The following is a 17,995-nucleotide window of genomic DNA, read 5'->3' as shown; positions in this document are numbered from 1 at the left end:
CTGTGTCAGACAGGATTCAGCGTCTAATCCCTTTTACTCTGTGCCCTGTCTGTTCTTAATACACCATCCCTTGTTCTTGTACAGAATATCCCTGCCCACATTCAAATGGCTAAAAGTATTGCCATGGCCTCATAGAGGGAGATCTCTGATGAAGTTTTGGCTTGTTTTATTATTTTGTAAGCTGATTCTCATCCTGAAACCAGATCAGCCATTAGTTTTTGCCCTGTGATTATACAGTGTTGGGGCACACTCCATTATCTATATATCATGTAATCCTTGTGGTTAAATAACCACACGCACTCCTAGTGCAAAAGGAGTGTGTGTGGACTTGAGACCAAATTGACTGGTAGGATGTGTTCCTGTTGCACAGCTGCAGTGACTCCTGTGCTGCAGTTATACGTGTGTTATGTTGTTGTGTTAGTGGTAATGAACTCCCTCTGCTGACATGTGCACAAATGAAGCAATTACTGTGTTGTTGTAACCAAGAGATAAAAAGTATCTTGTGACTAGCCTGAATTCTCATTCACTCAAGGCATTTGTTTTGTATGTATTTACATACATTTTTCTTGGCATGTCTACATCCTCAGCTGCATTTAGTATTGCTCATGGGTTTATACTGCTGGAATCTGACAAGAAAAACTAAAACAGTGTGTTGTATTGTAATGTTTACATGTCTTTTATTCCCCAAAATACTATATTTTTTTAATCTATTCCAGATATTTAGTCTGAATAACCAGAGAGTTGACTTTAAAATGCATTACTCACTATATTCAACATTTATTTCTTCTGGAAGGATGCACATTTTTACACTCACAACTCTGATCAATAAGATATCCTCAGATTATCTTGTGTGGATTACTGGTGAACTGCAGCCATGTTTTCTGCAGCTTTTGCTAAAGGCAGCACATGAGAATCTAATAAAAGGCAGCATGGAGAAAATGGCTCTATGTCTATGTAATACATAGATGTTAAATGGGAAGGCATTGGCTGTAGATTGATGTGATACGTGTGTTTTAGCCTGCAGTTTTCAGGGCTAACACTCCAATAATTCAATTACCTCAAATCTGAACCAATCGTACTTATATGAGTGCAGAATACATCAGCACACTTTGACAATAGACACAAACAGACATTTCTTGTGAGATGTGTTCCTCCCTTCATCTCTTATAGGAGCGAGAGGCTTCAGAGGATAAGCGGCAGATCAAACACAGCACCGGTTAAACCACTGCAATTACACTATCCACCTGAGGGAGTGAGGGGGGAGAGGGGGAAGGGGGTGAAGGGGAGAGGGGAAAGGGAGGCGACTTGATAAAGAGTAGGAGAGTGGGAGAAGAGGAAGAGATTGCAGATGTGGAATTCAGAGCACTGCTGAATTAAATGGGTTTGGGGAAAAGGGGGATTGTTGAGGTAATGTGTTTTAATAAGATACTATTCACAAGGGTCTCAGTGTCCGCATAGGTGCACTCTTTGTATTGCTTTGCTAATGCTCTAGACTTATTCAAGTTTTCGAGATTTATGTATAGTATGAATAAGGGCTTTGATAATGACTGCACAAGATACAGCACAACTGCCAGTATTAAATAAATAGTCTCTGTGCTGATGGTAATGCCAATTTGCCAATTAGGATTATGGTGGATTTACAGTTCTTTTAGTCCATAAGCTCAAGCAATAGCTTTGCCAAAACAAAACACTGCAACTGCAATAAGTTGGACTGGGAACATAAAATACACATTTTACCTTTCACACAACTGTCCATCAGCCTGGGCTTTCACATATTTGTTCCATGTCTTTGAAGTCCCAACACATCAAGTGTTCTATGCGGCATGTGAGGAGGTGGGTCTGTTCTCATCTCAGTGGTCAACAGCAGTGGTCCCCAACCACCGGGCCGTGGACCGGTACCGGTCCGTGGATCAATTGGTAGCGGGCCACCGGCCGTCCAAGAAATAATTAATTATTTCCGTTGTATTTATTGTCTGAGTCTGAACAATCGTTTATTTTGAAAAATCTTTTATTTTGAAAAATGACCGGATTCTCTCGGTTACATTTCCGTCACTTGAGCGCCGACAACTTAACCACTTAGCGTTCCGACGGCCCGCGCGCGTAATTGCGTAATTTTACGCACTGTTTTGCAGCACTTTTGCATGACGAACATATGGAAGCCCGTTTCCGCCATGAAAAAAAAAATAAAAGCCCCACAGAAAGTCGAAATTACGAGTTTTAAACTCGTAATTATGAGTTTAAAACTCGTAATTATGAGTTTAAAACTCGTAATTATGAGTTTAAAACTCGTAATTATGAGTTTAAAACTCGCAATTACAAGTTTAAAACTCGTAATTAGGACTTTTAAAACTACTAATTATGAGTTTAAAACTCGTAATTAGGACTTTTAAAAGTATGAATTATGAGTTTATAACTCGTAATTTTGGGAATGTAACATTTACAAAAAGTGAACCTTATCAATTTTGATTAAATGAATTTGGTATTTTAATAATTTCCTCAATAAACCAGCGGGGTTGTGACCAGCTGGCACTCTGCTCAGACCAGGAAAACGAGCGCTCACAGACACAGAGCACAGCTCATGAGTGGTCAGAACAGCACTCAGGGCCCACTGATTTGTTCAAGACGCCAGAAACTTTACTGGAGCTTAATTTATTCATTTTTTAAAAGTATGTAGGTGATAAACATAACAGTCCTCCTCCTGTCTCCTCTGCTCTGTACACTCAGTTGCAGTGTGCTACAAGCTCAATTAAGACTTTAAAAGTTCTAATTACGAGTTTTAAACTCATAATTAGTAGTTTTAAAACTCGTAATTACGAGTTTTAAACTCATAATTACGAGTTTTAAACTCATAATTACGAGTTTTAAACTCATAATTACGAGTTTAAAACTCGTAATTTCGACTTTCTGTGGGGCTTTTATTTTTTTTTTCATGGCGGAAACGGGCTTCCATACGAACATGACGAAACGGACAAAACAAAGGAAGTACGCGACCGAGGACACTGTGGATGTTTATACAAGTTAAACTAGAGGCGTCTCGGACCCGGAGCGGCTCGTGGAACCGAGTGAAGATCTCATGGTGGACTCAGGAGCAGAGGACCTGATGTTTTGATGGACTGGATGCTGTTCCTGATCGGTAAGCGTGGTTTATTCTGCTATTGTGGGTCAAATGTGTATCATGTGTAATCATTAGCATTAGCTAATGCCAATCTGCGCCCAAAAGTGTATAAATGCTCAGCAGACAAACTTACAGTGATTCTGACACCTGTGGGTAAAACTATAGGGTGTTTCCTTTACAAAGACCCCAAACTTGTGCATTTACTACTGAGGGTTCAATAGTGGTGATTATTTTAATTTGGAGAGGTCAGAACAAAGGCAATTTCACCAAAATGACCCGGAATGCTAAGGGGTTTTTAACCCAAAAATTAGCAAAATGAGTAAACCCTCCCCGGTCCACGGTAAAATTTTCAAGCGTTGGCCGGTCCGCGGTGATAAAAAGGTTGGGGACCACTGGTCAAAAGGCTTCGTTGCTGTCGACATGAACACATGGCATGTCTTTGAGTATGTCCTGCTTCTAATAGAACATGAGCAGGCTTTAATCTGCCCCCGACTCAGCAGTGCAGTTTACTGGTAAATTTGAGCCCTGTTTCCCCCTTTCCTCCACCCGCCTCAGCTTATTCTCTTTGACCCAGAATAAAGTGCACTGAGCTGGCTTGAATCTGCATGGATTTGTTTCTTATATATTCACCATAGTAAAAGTGCTACATAAATATGACCACATTTAAAGTGCTTTATTACCTGTATAAATGATGTATGCAGAACTCCACTCAAGTGCCAAATACTAACATTTTTAAACGCTGGAAACTCTTTATTCATTTACAATAGCTACTTATGCAAGTAGCTATTGTAAATGAATAAAGTTGATTAAGTGTTTTGGGTGCATGTTTTTATATTGTGTGCATCTTTTTATGTTTGTGTGCATGTTTTTATATCTGTACATATGTTTCAGAATGTGTGAGCAGTAGAATTGTGCCTGAGCTCAGACAGACCATGTCAATATGTGTGTTTCAATTAGGTCTGATGTTTTATCTTGTGACTGTGTGTGCTGTGTATATGTTTAGTATGAGTATGTCTGTGTCCTGTGCATGCTTTGCTTCTTGGCCAGGACACTCTTGAAAAAGAGATTTTTAATCTCAATGAGTTTTTATCCTGGTTAAATAAAGGTAAATAATAATAAAAAAGTGTGTTACACTCTTCACATGGTTTAAAAGTGTTTAACCAGCTGCTTTGAACATATAGAACACTTTATTGGTTAAAGGGTCTTAAGTAAGATCTGTCTGCTAACAAATGTAGTATGTCCCACCTCTGCTGCTTCTTTGACAGAAATATACAGACACTAGGTCAATATGGGTTAATAATAAAACACGAGAGTGGGTCTAGTAGGATTACACAGGGTCATTCAGCAATGAGGTTTACCAAGTAAAGACATTTGTTGAAGACAGTTACTATAGCTGTGGCTAAGGCGAGATACATCTTTCTTCAGTCTTTTCATGAAGCTGAAATGAAATACTAATGTAAACCTAAATAGCAAGTGGCCAAGTGAAGCTTCCTTGTCTTTGGATTTGCACAGATTATAGGGTCCCAGTCTTTTTATCATTTATAAATCCAGTTGTGTTATGTGACTTTATGGCAGAGCCAAAAGGTTCTCCTAGTACTGGGCAAGTCCACATTTGATTACCTGGAGCTAGATTATCAGGAATAGTCATTTTTGGATTTACATTGTGCTTGCTAATAATGTCAGGACGGCATTTGAGACTATAGGCTCGTTTCCACTAGTACTAGCTCCCAGAGCGGTCTGGGGCCTGTACGATATGGCTCCAGGCACAGTTAAAATGACAACAGATGATTGGACAAGAGAAAATGGCAAAAACTCAGCCAAAACAAAATGGCAAAAAGCAGATATAAACATAAAATAATATATGTTGAGCTGACACACTTCACAAAACAAAGCTAGCGAACTAGCACCAGTTGTATAAAGATCGAACATATTACATTTCCAGTGCATAATGCATCTAACCTGAGCCAAACCCACTGCATTACACAAAAAAGACTCTAAAATGTGGCGTGGAATCTCTGAGAAGTGAAATATATGCAAAAAAAAAAAAGATAATAAACCAGAAGAAGTTTTGTGTTTACTCTAACTGTAGCCACATGTCACAATGCCACAGACTTAGAATTACTGAACATCTTTTGTGAATTGCTGAGATTGGCCTAAAAAAAGTGTGTAATAAAAAACTGGCAGACACACTGTGTGCTGTGTTTGAAAGGACGGATCTCTGCAGTGTGAATTCTGTCATCACTCAATGTCATTATTTACAATGAGTATTATTGAGCATTATTTACAATGAGGAGAGGAGAGAGGGCACGGTGGCTCCCAAAACAAGAGAAAATCGGCTTTGGCTTTGATCAGAGGAGTGGAGGTAATGTTGATTGAGCTTTTTGATGGTGAAACTAACCCAGCAATGCCACACTGTGATAGCAGTCATTCATTTTTTTAATTCAAATTTCTTTGTAGATAGTTTCATATTTTGACTGGCTCCATTTTGCCTGGATTTGTTCAGCAAGACCTCTCTGGCTGTACATGGCTGTGGAGGAGTAAAGCCTGTGCAGAAGTGTGCTGATCAGGACATGATAGGACTGTGTGTAAGTTGGACCTCATTGTGCATGCTGTTGCATATATGCAGTAGTACTCTTGACAAGACCAGCCTCTTGTGGGGCTTCACTCTTTACTCTGTCTCTGTTAATAGAGTTTCCTAGTTATACAGTATTCATGGAGGACAAGTTACACAGGATTCATGAAGGACAAGTTACACAGGATTCATGGAGGACAAGACAAAGCCATTGCACAAAGGTCATGTCAAATCTATTTGGCTTGTAACATACTTAGTAGTAGAGTAGACTGGAGTAGAAGGGACTAGCACCTTGTTTTTAACGGAGACATATGTCCAATAGACAAAAAGCTTTTAACCATGTTATAGTTGTTTTGCCTTCTTATTTACTTACTCTAAATACAACTCAGTTGTAACTGTACACCAGTGCTGCCTGGAAACTGCCCTTATCAGTGCATATGTGGCTTTGCACTTGGAAATAATAATAAGCTCCACTCTGAAGAGAAACTAGGTTGTTTATTTGAATTGTCATGTAAACCATTGTTTTATTGTAAGCCATTGTTTTATTAAAACCAGCATCTTAATTTTACTCTATGCTTGTTAAATATTAATAATAATTTGGCCAGTGTAGGATCTTTTGCATGTTCTCTGTGTGTATGTTTCCTCAGGGTACTCCTGTTTCCACTACCACTAAAAACATAGCTTCCCTCTGGGACCAAGACTCTCCAGAATGATTCTAAAACTGAGTGGGACTATCCTGGTTAAAAAGCCAGTTGTCATTTGTAGACAGAACTATATATGGTACATGCATATACCTCTGCTGAGCACATTATACAATACACACCGTCTTATTGTCTCTCACTGCAGTGTTGAAGATACAAATGAACAATTTAGGAGTGGGGATCTCCCAAAAGGACGCTGCTCACTAAATCCTGAAATGCCTCTTACATAGTGGGGTCTGATGCTGCATGTCACATGGGTGGTGTATTAAAAGTAAAAATACTTAGAGATTAAGTACATAGCCAATGTTTATATATATTGTATGCACTATTTGCTGTCTAAAAGATAATCAGCTCTACAAAATTTCAGTGTCCACCATGTAGAATATTTCACTATTTCTCATTTTTCTTGCCATCACACAATTTTCTCCTCCAGTTCCAGCGTCATCTGAAATTATATGGTTAAATGAGAAGGAAAAAGGAAATAAAAGAAATTTTGCTATTTGGTGAGTGTGACTGGTGGTAGCAATCTTGCCGTATGCCTGTAAACAAGCCTGTTAAACTTAAAGAAACTGCAGCAGAAACACCTTTTCAACCAGACTGTTCATGTCTATTCAATAGAACGATATGAGCAAATATTACAATATCTATAATGTCTTTGTTGAAATAATACTGTCGGTCAAAACATAGATTTTGTTCACATCAAGTTTGTTAAGTAAGCCTTAACTTTCCATGTACCTTGGCCAGCGTCTGAACCCATATTATTTGGCTTCCATAATTGGTGTAGTATATATTTGCCTCATCCTCACCTCACAAAGTTGAGCAGTCACTGTCCATTAGTCTGGAGAAAACTAGCCTCGTCTGTAGATCATTTTTGCCTCTGTCCTTAATGTGCAGACATTGATGTGTTCTCTCCATGGGACAAATTAAAAATCCATCCCATTCCCTTGTGCGTTTTTTGTGAATGTGTGCAGAAATGTGGTTGTACTAATTTGTCTGCTGTCTCACTTTGTGGGCCAAAACTGTTAAGTAGATCATCTAGTTTACAGCTCAGTATATTTTTATATCAAAGAGTGAAATTATGTGTGAAATCTGTTGTGTGTTTACAATGGATTTCAAAGAATGATTATGCTTACTGACTGAGTAAAGCTACAATGTCGTCTCACTAAGAGGGAACTCATGTGTTTAACACACATAGTATGTACATATAATTAAAGAATTGTGGAATGTGTTCAAAGTATTTTAGACCTGCAGATTAAGCTAAAAAGAGAGAAAGAAAGAGCAAAAGAACTACACATCAGTTTCCTGATATGACATTTAAATTGGAAAATTGATTAAAAAAACAACACCCCCACACACGCACGCACACCCACACACACCCCCGCACACACATGCACCCCCCCCCCCCCACACACACACACACACACGCACACACACATTGTAACTGGGTCAAACGTGAGGTCAAATCTCCTACAGGGGAAATAAAATCTACCTTAACCTTAACCTTAATATACAATGGGTATCCTCACATTAGTCATGCCATTAAATGACACAATATTAACATAAAAAAAGTCTTTCATTCTGTGTGAGTCTGAGGCCATGATGAAGCCAGCGAGGCTCTGAGAGGAAGAGCACAAACATGTGAGGGAGACTTCCAAGAGCAGATGAATCATCCTACATTTCTTATCACATTCTTGCATATGGTGTGAACATGTGTAGCTCTGTGTGTTTGTGTGGCTGTGTCCTGCCATGCCTGATCCTCTCCTTTTAGTCCTCATGCACAGCTTTGCACATTGTTGTATTTTTAGTCGACTGAATTGCAATTTTGTGTAATGTTAATGTGACAAATTACAACATGTAAATACCGTCTGTGTGTGTATATGGTGTTCACATGGCACTGGGATAATCAAACAGTGCTCAGCTGATTCTGGAAATGCAAGTTTTCCCACTGAGTTATAGCTCAAGGCCAGCTGTACTCTGTCATGCTCAGACTATTATAGACAGGACACAACCAACGTGTCTGTGTTTCAAAGTGTCTTGTCCGAGGTGAAGGACGTGTGCTTCTGAGAGAACTTCTGAGAGAACTTTGTCTCACTTTGTGTATGTGTGTGTATGTGTGTATCTATCTATCTCTCTTTCTCTCTATATATATAGACACACACGCACACACACAAACACATACACACCCGCACACATTGTTAAAGCTTATGTACACATGGCTCTGTGAGACTCCAGTGTTATGGCATTTTGCTGACTATCCTCTAGTCTTCACCTGCAATTCATACTTGCATCTTTTTTGTCCAATAAAACCCACCAGCCCAAAACATCTTTACTAAACAATAATGAAGTTGTAGTTGTTTTTTTATTGCACAATGAAGCTACAATGACCGAATATCCCTTGTAGATGATATGTTGAGTTTGTTTCAGCCTAAGAGTCTTTCACAGCTGAGCCCTATAGTACAAGGCTGTGTAAAATGGAGCATGTGTGAACTGTTGAAATGGTGAGAATAGGAACAGTATGTCTATACACTGCCACCAGAAATACATGGCATTACAGTTATCCTGCCCAGGCATTTTCTGTTGACCGTGCTCCAGACTGTGCTCACAAACCTCACACAAAGAGGCTGTGAATGCACCAATGTCGACACAAACAGAGCTACAATCGCGGAGGTTTTCGTCAAATGCCATTTCACTGTTGTGTCTTACGGTGACAGAACTGTGAGGCCCAACTGGCTCAGGTAAAGCCTTAGAGCAGATTAACACTCAGTCAGGCATGTGTGAAGCGGGGGGCTGCTTGGTGAGAGCCAAGTCTTTCCAGAGGATTGTCGAACCTGTAGCACACTTGGAGGAATGAAGGAATCGAGTTATTCTGAGCAACATAAAAAGTGTTTTGTCTTTTTTCTGATTGTTCAGTCATGTAATAATCATGTTTTTGGATGAGCTTTTAATCTTCAAGGGAACTTTTTGACATTATTGTAATAATAATGGAATGGTCTCATTTCTATGCATTCAAAGTAGAAGTCAAGTTTATTCTCTTACAGGCTGCTTATTACAGCAAGGGTTATCTGGACAGTGGCTGAAAAGCAGTTTAAATGTTATTATTCACAATGCGTGTCCACTGCACAGACAAACATGACACACTAATTAGTAGTAAAGATCAGTAGTAGTATATACTTTTTGTCTTGCTTTTATTCTATTTGCATCATTCATTTCACATTAATGCCATTTTTAATCCAGGTGATGACAGTTTCAGTGTCTTTGTGTAAAGTGACAGTGTTTATGTGGTTATATTTAATCTACTCAGTATCATCATTTTAAGATGTATTTATTATTTGTTAAAAGGGCTGCTGTCCCAGTGCTGCAGAGTCCATACATGGGCTTTTCCTTCATCCTGAAGTCCACTCTCCCCTCGTCTTTGTTTATCTGCAGCCTGCACAATTGTCACTTCTCTCTTTCTCTTTTTTTCCCTAAGGACCTGCTCCCTTTCTTTTATGACTGCAAAAACTCTATCCTCCTCTCACCATGGCGACGTAGTGTGTGTATGCCTTTATTTGTTGTTTTTTTTAGGTTGAGTTTGTGTTTGTTGACTTTTTAGAAAACCAAACTCTTTTAACTCTCTTCTTCACTGTTTTAATAACAATAAAAACAAATCATGAGAATATGATCCCTGTGATGTTGGTGATATTGTCATGCATTCTCTAAATGAGTGACATGTGGATTTAAATGCTGTGAGAATAAACTCAGAAGAAGCTGATTTTAACCTTGTGAATGCAGTAAACGGTGTAAATCCTACTCGCTTAATAGAGACCTGGAAGGATGGTGTCAGGCAATAAACGGGCACTTCTCCCATAAAATAAACATTGTATCCACAGACAGAGGTCAAGAGCAATTTGGGACATTTAAAAAAATGATGTCCAAGACTGTGATGGTCTAGTGTACAGTTATCTGGATGACTGAAGACCTCGCGGACGTCAGCTTTGCAGCTAATAAGAAGAAAAGACAGGACAAGTGCAGAACCTTAGGGAAGGCCACAAGGACACAAACAGATAAAGACATGGATGAGGAGGTCAAAGGGAAATTTGTGTGCACCCTGTTGTTTGACACTTGAGTGGTTTGTGCAGTGTTTATGCCTCGAGCCTGCTGCTGTCTGCTTGTCCCTCTCAGCTCCACTCACAGCCTCTGCCAGTCCATGCTCATTGTGTTTAGCGTCACTTCTCCTCCTCAGGTCTTTCGCTCACACTTCTGAGGTAGATTCTTGTTCTGTCTCTGGAGAAAAGCTCATAATAAACTTCACAGCTCCGTAAATTTGACGTCATCGGAATCTGACCGGTCTGGCCTTGTATGCCACACTCTCACTCAACTCCTCCAACACACTATTTCTTGTCTAACCTCCCTTGTGCTGTCTAAATCAATAGAGCTTAACCTTTACCTCCCTGTATTTAACCTTTGCAACTTTGTAGCCATGCAGGTGAGTAATGTGATTAGCTGCCGCTCGGCTCTGTGTGAAATGAAAGCACAGACACATATCTTGCCCTGGAGCAGGTGGATGCTCAAGCTGCAATATTAAGTAAGCATTTTCCTGGCAGCGCAGAGGTGTCTGTGGCTTTGAAGTTAAGAGCAAAACTTTATTTAAGGCTTGCTTTCACCGGGAAGAGGAGTAAAATGTGGCTTCATTAAACAGAAGCTCTACAAAGCTGTCAGTAAGCAGTTCTTCTCATGGAATACTTTTATGTCTAGTCGGTACAATCGTTTTATGTAGCCTACCCCTCAAGAGGCCTGTGTATGTACATATATGTCTTATTATTTCACTTTCCCTTTTTCAACACCAGTCTTTGCCCATTATTAGAAGATGTGTGGCTCATAAACTTAATTATTTTTACGTAGTACCCTTACACATATCTGCTGATGTTGCAAAATTTAAAGGCATTATAAAAATCCATTGCATTATTGTTACTATTATTATTTCCAGTTATTTTTATCAGATGTAGAATGCAAGTCAACACAAACAATATAAAGTACTGGTGGTAATTCCAGTGCTCAATCATGACCAATGTGAAGGCTGCGCTGCACCCTTGGGTCACTGAGAAGGTGCTGATATCACACTCTGTGTACTCTGGCTCTTTTATGGCCATGTGGACCATCCTTGATATGGACCCAGTGAATTGTGCTTGGTGGAGCGTGGGAAACCTCTGCTGATTTGGCCAATTACAGCTCGGCTAACAAAAGGTCAGTGTTTCATTACACACTACACAGCACTGGCCAAGTCTTCTTGACAGAAGAAAAAGCCAAGCACTAGGAACAGTCATAAAGGGAACAATAGCCATTTATGTGTATTATTATTTCAAATGAAGGTCGAGCAGAATATCAAGCATGTGTCCTCACTTTAACCTGTACCATAAGGCTGTGCAGTGGTCTACAGCATCTACAGTATTCATTAAAAGGCTACTTTTGATGTGTCTGTGTGTCGATGCGATGGAGGAAAAGCGAGGCTGTGGTGGGGAAGTAGTCCACAGAGGTACAGGTCAGGAGCAACATTCATCTCTTAGCCTTTTTCTGCTGAGCTCTGATATCTCTCCTCTAGAAAATAAACACACTAAACCCCTGGAAACCTGCAACAAACAACAACTTCAGGCTGCAGTTGCATTATACGAGAAATAAAACAAAACAAACAACAATAAGTTCAATTATGTAGCAAGGACAATGTGATGCTAATTTCAAGATGGTGAACATTTGTGTTACACCATTTAAATAAAGAGCAATGCAGCTTTGTCCAGAATCATAGTGTTTCCAAACCGTTTCGAGACGCACACTGACATCAAGGCGAAACTGAATACTCTTTGAATGTACTTTTCAAATGTTATATAATTATTTGTTTGCAATTACATTTTTGAGTTTATATTTTTACATTTTTTTTAAACAATGTGATAAGTGTCATATGTATGTTTTGATTATGTTGGAGTATTATGGATAAGCCAAATGTAAAAACAAAAAATGTTGACCATTGTCATAACAATTTAAAACAGAACATGTCTTTTGGGTGGGTGAAAAAGTCCTCAAAATGTTCTTAATGCATAAAATAGGAAGATGAAATCCATGAATCCAGTCATTTCTTGAAACAGGAGTACAACATCAAGAGTTGTACTTATTAAATATTCTTGTTATTTTTTTTGCTCAAACATTTTGTTGTGTGTTCAGTCAAATGTAAAATATAATAATACAATATAAATGAAATACAGCATTGACCATATACAGTATAAATGACCCACTATAATGTCTGAACAGCTGAGCTTTTTCACCAGTTTATGCTGACCATCTGCAGAAGGGCACCCTGGGAAATTAAGTGGAAAAACACGCTAATTATAAGCAAATTAACACACAACTGTGAGCTTTGCCTCCTATGTCATCATCTGCAAAGCAAAAATATATTTTGCTTATTTTTCCCAGTGTCTTGCAGGCTCCAATTTCACTAAAGGAAAATTCAGTTCATGGGTTTGAAGGCACAGATTTGACCACAGACGTAAGAAGACACTAAATTCTCTATAATGTGACGATTCAAAAGATAATTTGAATTGTCAATTGCTATGGCAACGGTGATAATTTTAAATAAATTCTTAAATAAACCCACAGATAATATTAATCCACTGTATAAAACAGTGTGGAAACTCTGATGTTTCCCAATTATAAATAAAAACAACCTGAAAAATACAATGTGCTGATGTCCTCCCTGCTCGTCACTTAGCTGATGTGCTATATGAATTGTATTGTAATTGTCTGGTTTAGTTTAGTATTTATATGAAGGGACAATGAACAGAGACATTAAGCTCATAAAAACAGAGGTGTTCAGCATCAGATTAAAGCGAAACAGCTAGTTTCCATCGGCAGACCCTGATTTATACAAATAAATTATACAATGCAATTACATTTAGTCAACAATAAGAGCGATTCACAGTGTCCAATCTCTGGCCACACCCTCGCACAATATCACACATTAGCAAAGGAAAGAGGTTCATCTTATAAAACACATATTAACCTACCATTTCTACTTCTCTTCTATTACATCAAGTCAAGTTTCAGTTCTTAGTCCCAAATGATGGTTCATCTGTCCGGACAGAACTTGAGTTATTATTATTTAATCACAAAGATACTGTGAGCTCTATTTTTAGACACTTTTTTTTATTTTTATATCGCATTCCTCTCTGAAAGAACACTCCCACTAGAGCACTGGGGCAAATCACTAAATATACTCCATAACCATATAACCACAGTGAGGAAAATTATAATGAAAAGAGTGTTGTTGAACAGTTTGCACCAAGCTGTTGTAAAAATATGTTTACTATTCATTCGTGCCTCTGCACCAAGCCGATCCGTGCTTAACCAGCATCCTCTCAGAAAGCATCACATGATCCTCCCCAGTGAATACATAAAGAAGAGAGCCAGTTCAGCAGACACCCGCTACGACTTAAACAGGCGTACAGGAGTCCACAGATCCAGCTACAGCAGGTGTGAATGTACCAATATACCACTGAGATGATAAGATGATTGTGTTTTCTTCCATCTGAATTTAAGAAAAAACTGTGCTCACCCAAACCATTTCTTGGCAATAAAGATTTGGGGTAAAACTGAATCAAACTTGTCTAATTGACTTCCCCCTTAATACTGATGTCTGAGCATAAAGTCAGACACTTTAGCGTTTCTCACTTGTCTCCAGACTCCTTTCAGACACATCACAGCAGGAGTGTTTTCCATTAGTTTTACCGCAGTCTACTTACAGTGTCAGTGTGTCAGAGTATTTAACAACCATCATTTATTTGGTACACATTGCAGCTTGCTAAAACTTACATGTGCCGTGTGTCTGCTCTAGTCATTTATATTTATTAGACGCTTGCAAGCCCAACCTGACATTTCATATACTACTGAAATGTACTACTGAAATGTACACTGCTAGTTCAACATTATGGGCACATTTTTTTGCTTTGAGGATGGAAGTCAGTGGCATTGCTGATATCCAGTCATTTACAGAACGCTTTACTCTTTTAACTGTTCTGGCTTAGATTTGGGGTCTGCTGGGTGCCTTTAATTCATGTAATCAACAAGAATACACAGGTTGTTACTTGCTTGAATGAGAGTCGGAAATGCAGCTAAGCAGTCAAAGCTTTACTGCAAAATGTCATTGTGTCTAAGCTGAGGACACACGATACGATTTTTAACCAGATTTTTAGCTAGGTTTCACGTTTAGTCGCTCCCCATCCTTACAAGACAGTCGCAGCTGCTTCAGTCTCGTAGTGTAAAGCAGTTATGACTCCAGACACCGCGGAACGACACACTAGACTCCAGTCGCAGACATTCAAACTTGTGACTTTAAGGCTGATTGTGGAGGCACTCTCGAGCTGCGGACTGTTTACTGTCCTTCTTGTGCACACACGGAGCCCAGCGACCGAAGAAAAGGAGTGGAAGAGGCGCTGGGAAAAGTGTCTGGGATAAAACTTTACTGTTTTCGTCCTTTCAGAAGACAGAGGCAGAAACAATGTCGACAGCAAGACATGTGTTTGTTATTCCTGCCTGAACACCAGATTACACATTAAGTGCACACAACAACCAGAGCTGAACATGTATCTAGAGCTGAAGCGCTAACAAACATAAACCATGCACTCACTGCTTTAATCATCTCTCCTCCTCTTTTTTCTTGTCTCTTACAGCTGATGTTGCTGTTTTGAACACTCCAAATTACAAAGGGCTGCTTCTGATACAAGCCACAAAGGAAACATGTCCAACTTGGCCTGTCTCCACTTTTAATGTCCATTTTAGAGGATCCTGAGTGAGCTAACTTCATTGCTACAGCCACTACTTTTAACTGTTTTGGTCGGCCAGGGGTCACATGTTTAGTCCATGAAAAGTCAGGAAAATACGCACCCAGCCTCACATGTGTTGACTACAAATAAATACATTATTTATTACATGTTTATTTGTGATCTAGGCTTAGTTTTCTCAATCAGAAATCATTCAGCATCTCCTTACAGTAAATAGTATAACGTTGTTTTTGTAGATTTTTTACTGTACTTTGTAGGGTAAAAGTTATGTTCAGTCGCTAAGTGTGGACCCACAGTCTCTCTGTAGTCACGCGGACTTCAGTCATGTAGTCTGGACCCTCCACAACATTCTAAATCTCTCACCACTGAGAAATTGTCGCATGTCCTCAGCTTTAGGCAAGACACTTTATCCACACTGCATAGTATGAATGTGGTGCATGAGGTGTTGGTGGTGGTTGGAAGGACCACTGGTATAGATTGTAATGTTAAGTGTCTTTGAGCATGTAAAAAAGTGCTATTTAAGTCAAATGCATTGTTATAGACTTGAATATTAAATAAAAAGAAAGATTGAGTTTGTACATTCTCTGTAATCTTGATAAGATACTGTCAATATTAGGTTTCAGAATATTTCAGTTACACCAGTGTTTGAACAATTGAGTGTTCAATTCAATTCAATGTATTTTTATAAAGCCCAAAATCATAACAGCAGTTGCCTTTTAGGGCTGAACATAAGAATTAATTTAACCGACAGAAAGTGAGAGAATCAACAATGAAAGAGAAACAGACAAGCAAATTAATCAACTGAAAACAAGCAAATGGATAACTGTCTCAGAACATCCTCTGTCCCTAGACCCTCCTTCTCGGTAAGTAAAAACTACCACAGCTGTAGAGCCCCTGCTGTGTTTGAGCTCCTATGGATGTTTCATTAACATGGACCTCCTGAGGCACACCAAATAAAGACACCACTCAGGTGCCTTCACTTCATTACACTTGTCCAACAATAGTCTGCTTTTAATCACCGTCCAATGAAATGTACCAGCGGGAGATAGTTCAGTTACATACCACCAACAATAATTGTCATTAGGACAGAAAATCCATTTTATGTAAAAAGAATAACTGTACCTTGGAGGTTGATGTAAGCTTCCTTTGTACCCTAACCCACTCCCATTTTGATTTTTGCTCAATATAAAATGCATATCAGCGCATTCCAGATTCATATTATGTGTTTGGATTATATATAACAATACAGCGTACACCCCCACAGCACACATGATATGCCAACTATTTTCAGACAGTTCTTTTATTGTAATAGGCAGCTTTGTGCTCATCTTAGCAGTCAAATTTATCACAAAACTCTGAAAATCATGGTTTATAGAATTCTGTCCTGGGTGAATCCACTTGTCCACCAATATGAAGGTTGGTGTTTAAAGCCTTGCTTGGAACAGTCCACTTGCCTTGTATTTATGTGTGTGTGTGTGTGTCTGTGTTTCCCCAACTATCCCCTGCTCAATTTGTTTCCCCTTGGTGGTTGTTTGTGGAAATGCATATGTCCCGAAATGGAAGTGTGTATCAGGTCATACCTGTAACAAGGCCCCAGTTCAAACATTTAAACATCTGAGTGTGTTATCAATCCAACTAACAGCCTTACAACTTTTAAATAGGTCTGCATTTCCCATTCTTGGACACTTGTGCATATGCCTGACTTGCAGTTATTGACAGTAAAGTAGCCTCTGTTTTCTTGTAGTCAATTCACATTGATGCATTTATTGTTTCAGATGGGTAAGTCTAAGCCTAAACCTACGATTCCAATGTTAGGCAGGAGTTTCCAAATTTTTCAATATGGGACCCCAAAAAAAACATGTCAACAACTTGGGACCCCTGAGATATCATGTCAAAACATGTAAACACAGGTTTAATGACATATAATGACTGTCCATTTAACCTAATTTGAGGCCATGGACGCCTGACTGGTCAGAATATCCCGAGGATGTCCTATCGTGCACCGCCGTGACATCACAATAAGTCTTTTTAAAGATTTTTTTAAATTGTGTTTATTTTATAGGTGTAGTTTGTTCCATCAAAACTTTAAAATAATAAAAATGATTAATACATTATCATTAGCCAAATTATTAGATTTCAACTTTAAACTTCTCACAACCTATTTGTGATGAATATGTCAGCACAAGGGGGCAGGCGATCTTGGAAAGTAACGCGGGAAAACAACATGATTGGTGCGAAAGGTTCATTTTTCCTAATTAAGCCTGGGGCTCACAGCTCCAAGAAGAGATTCTGCACCATTTCAAGGTAAAAAAAAAAAACCCTTTAGTTTATGTTTTGTTCAGTTAAATTAAATCTAAAAACGCCATGAAATCAAATCTTTATTTGAACAGCATGTCATTGATTGAGGTGACTATTTGTAGCATGCTTTTGATTTGCTAGCAAATTTCAGTTTGACTATCCATGTGTGTAAGTGTGTGCCTACTAGTTAACACAACAATGGCAAATGTAGATCTACTTTCCATGATCCAAAATTAAAAAAGTGCATATTAATTTGCAACTGCGGAGCTATCTGTGTAATGCCTCCATCGTACAGGTAGGATCCACCGAAAATGAAATTCAATTCAAGCAAAATCAAGTGGAGAAAAGTTAGGCTAGGCTAAGGATACAGCTATGTAGCCACCTTATTTGAAGTTAGCTACATAGCCAAAACCCTATTAATGTTTTTGCATGAGCTGTTTTACAGGTTGGGAAACTATTTGGTGGGTTATTATTTGTACAAATACTAAGAATTTGCATGATAAAT

Source organism: Periophthalmus magnuspinnatus, chromosome 23 (assembly GCF_009829125.3).
Source record: "Periophthalmus magnuspinnatus isolate fPerMag1 chromosome 23, fPerMag1.2.pri, whole genome shotgun sequence".
Classification (NCBI taxonomy): Eukaryota; Metazoa; Chordata; class Actinopteri; order Gobiiformes; family Gobiidae; genus Periophthalmus; species Periophthalmus magnuspinnatus.
This window is presented reverse-complemented; position numbering follows the sequence as displayed.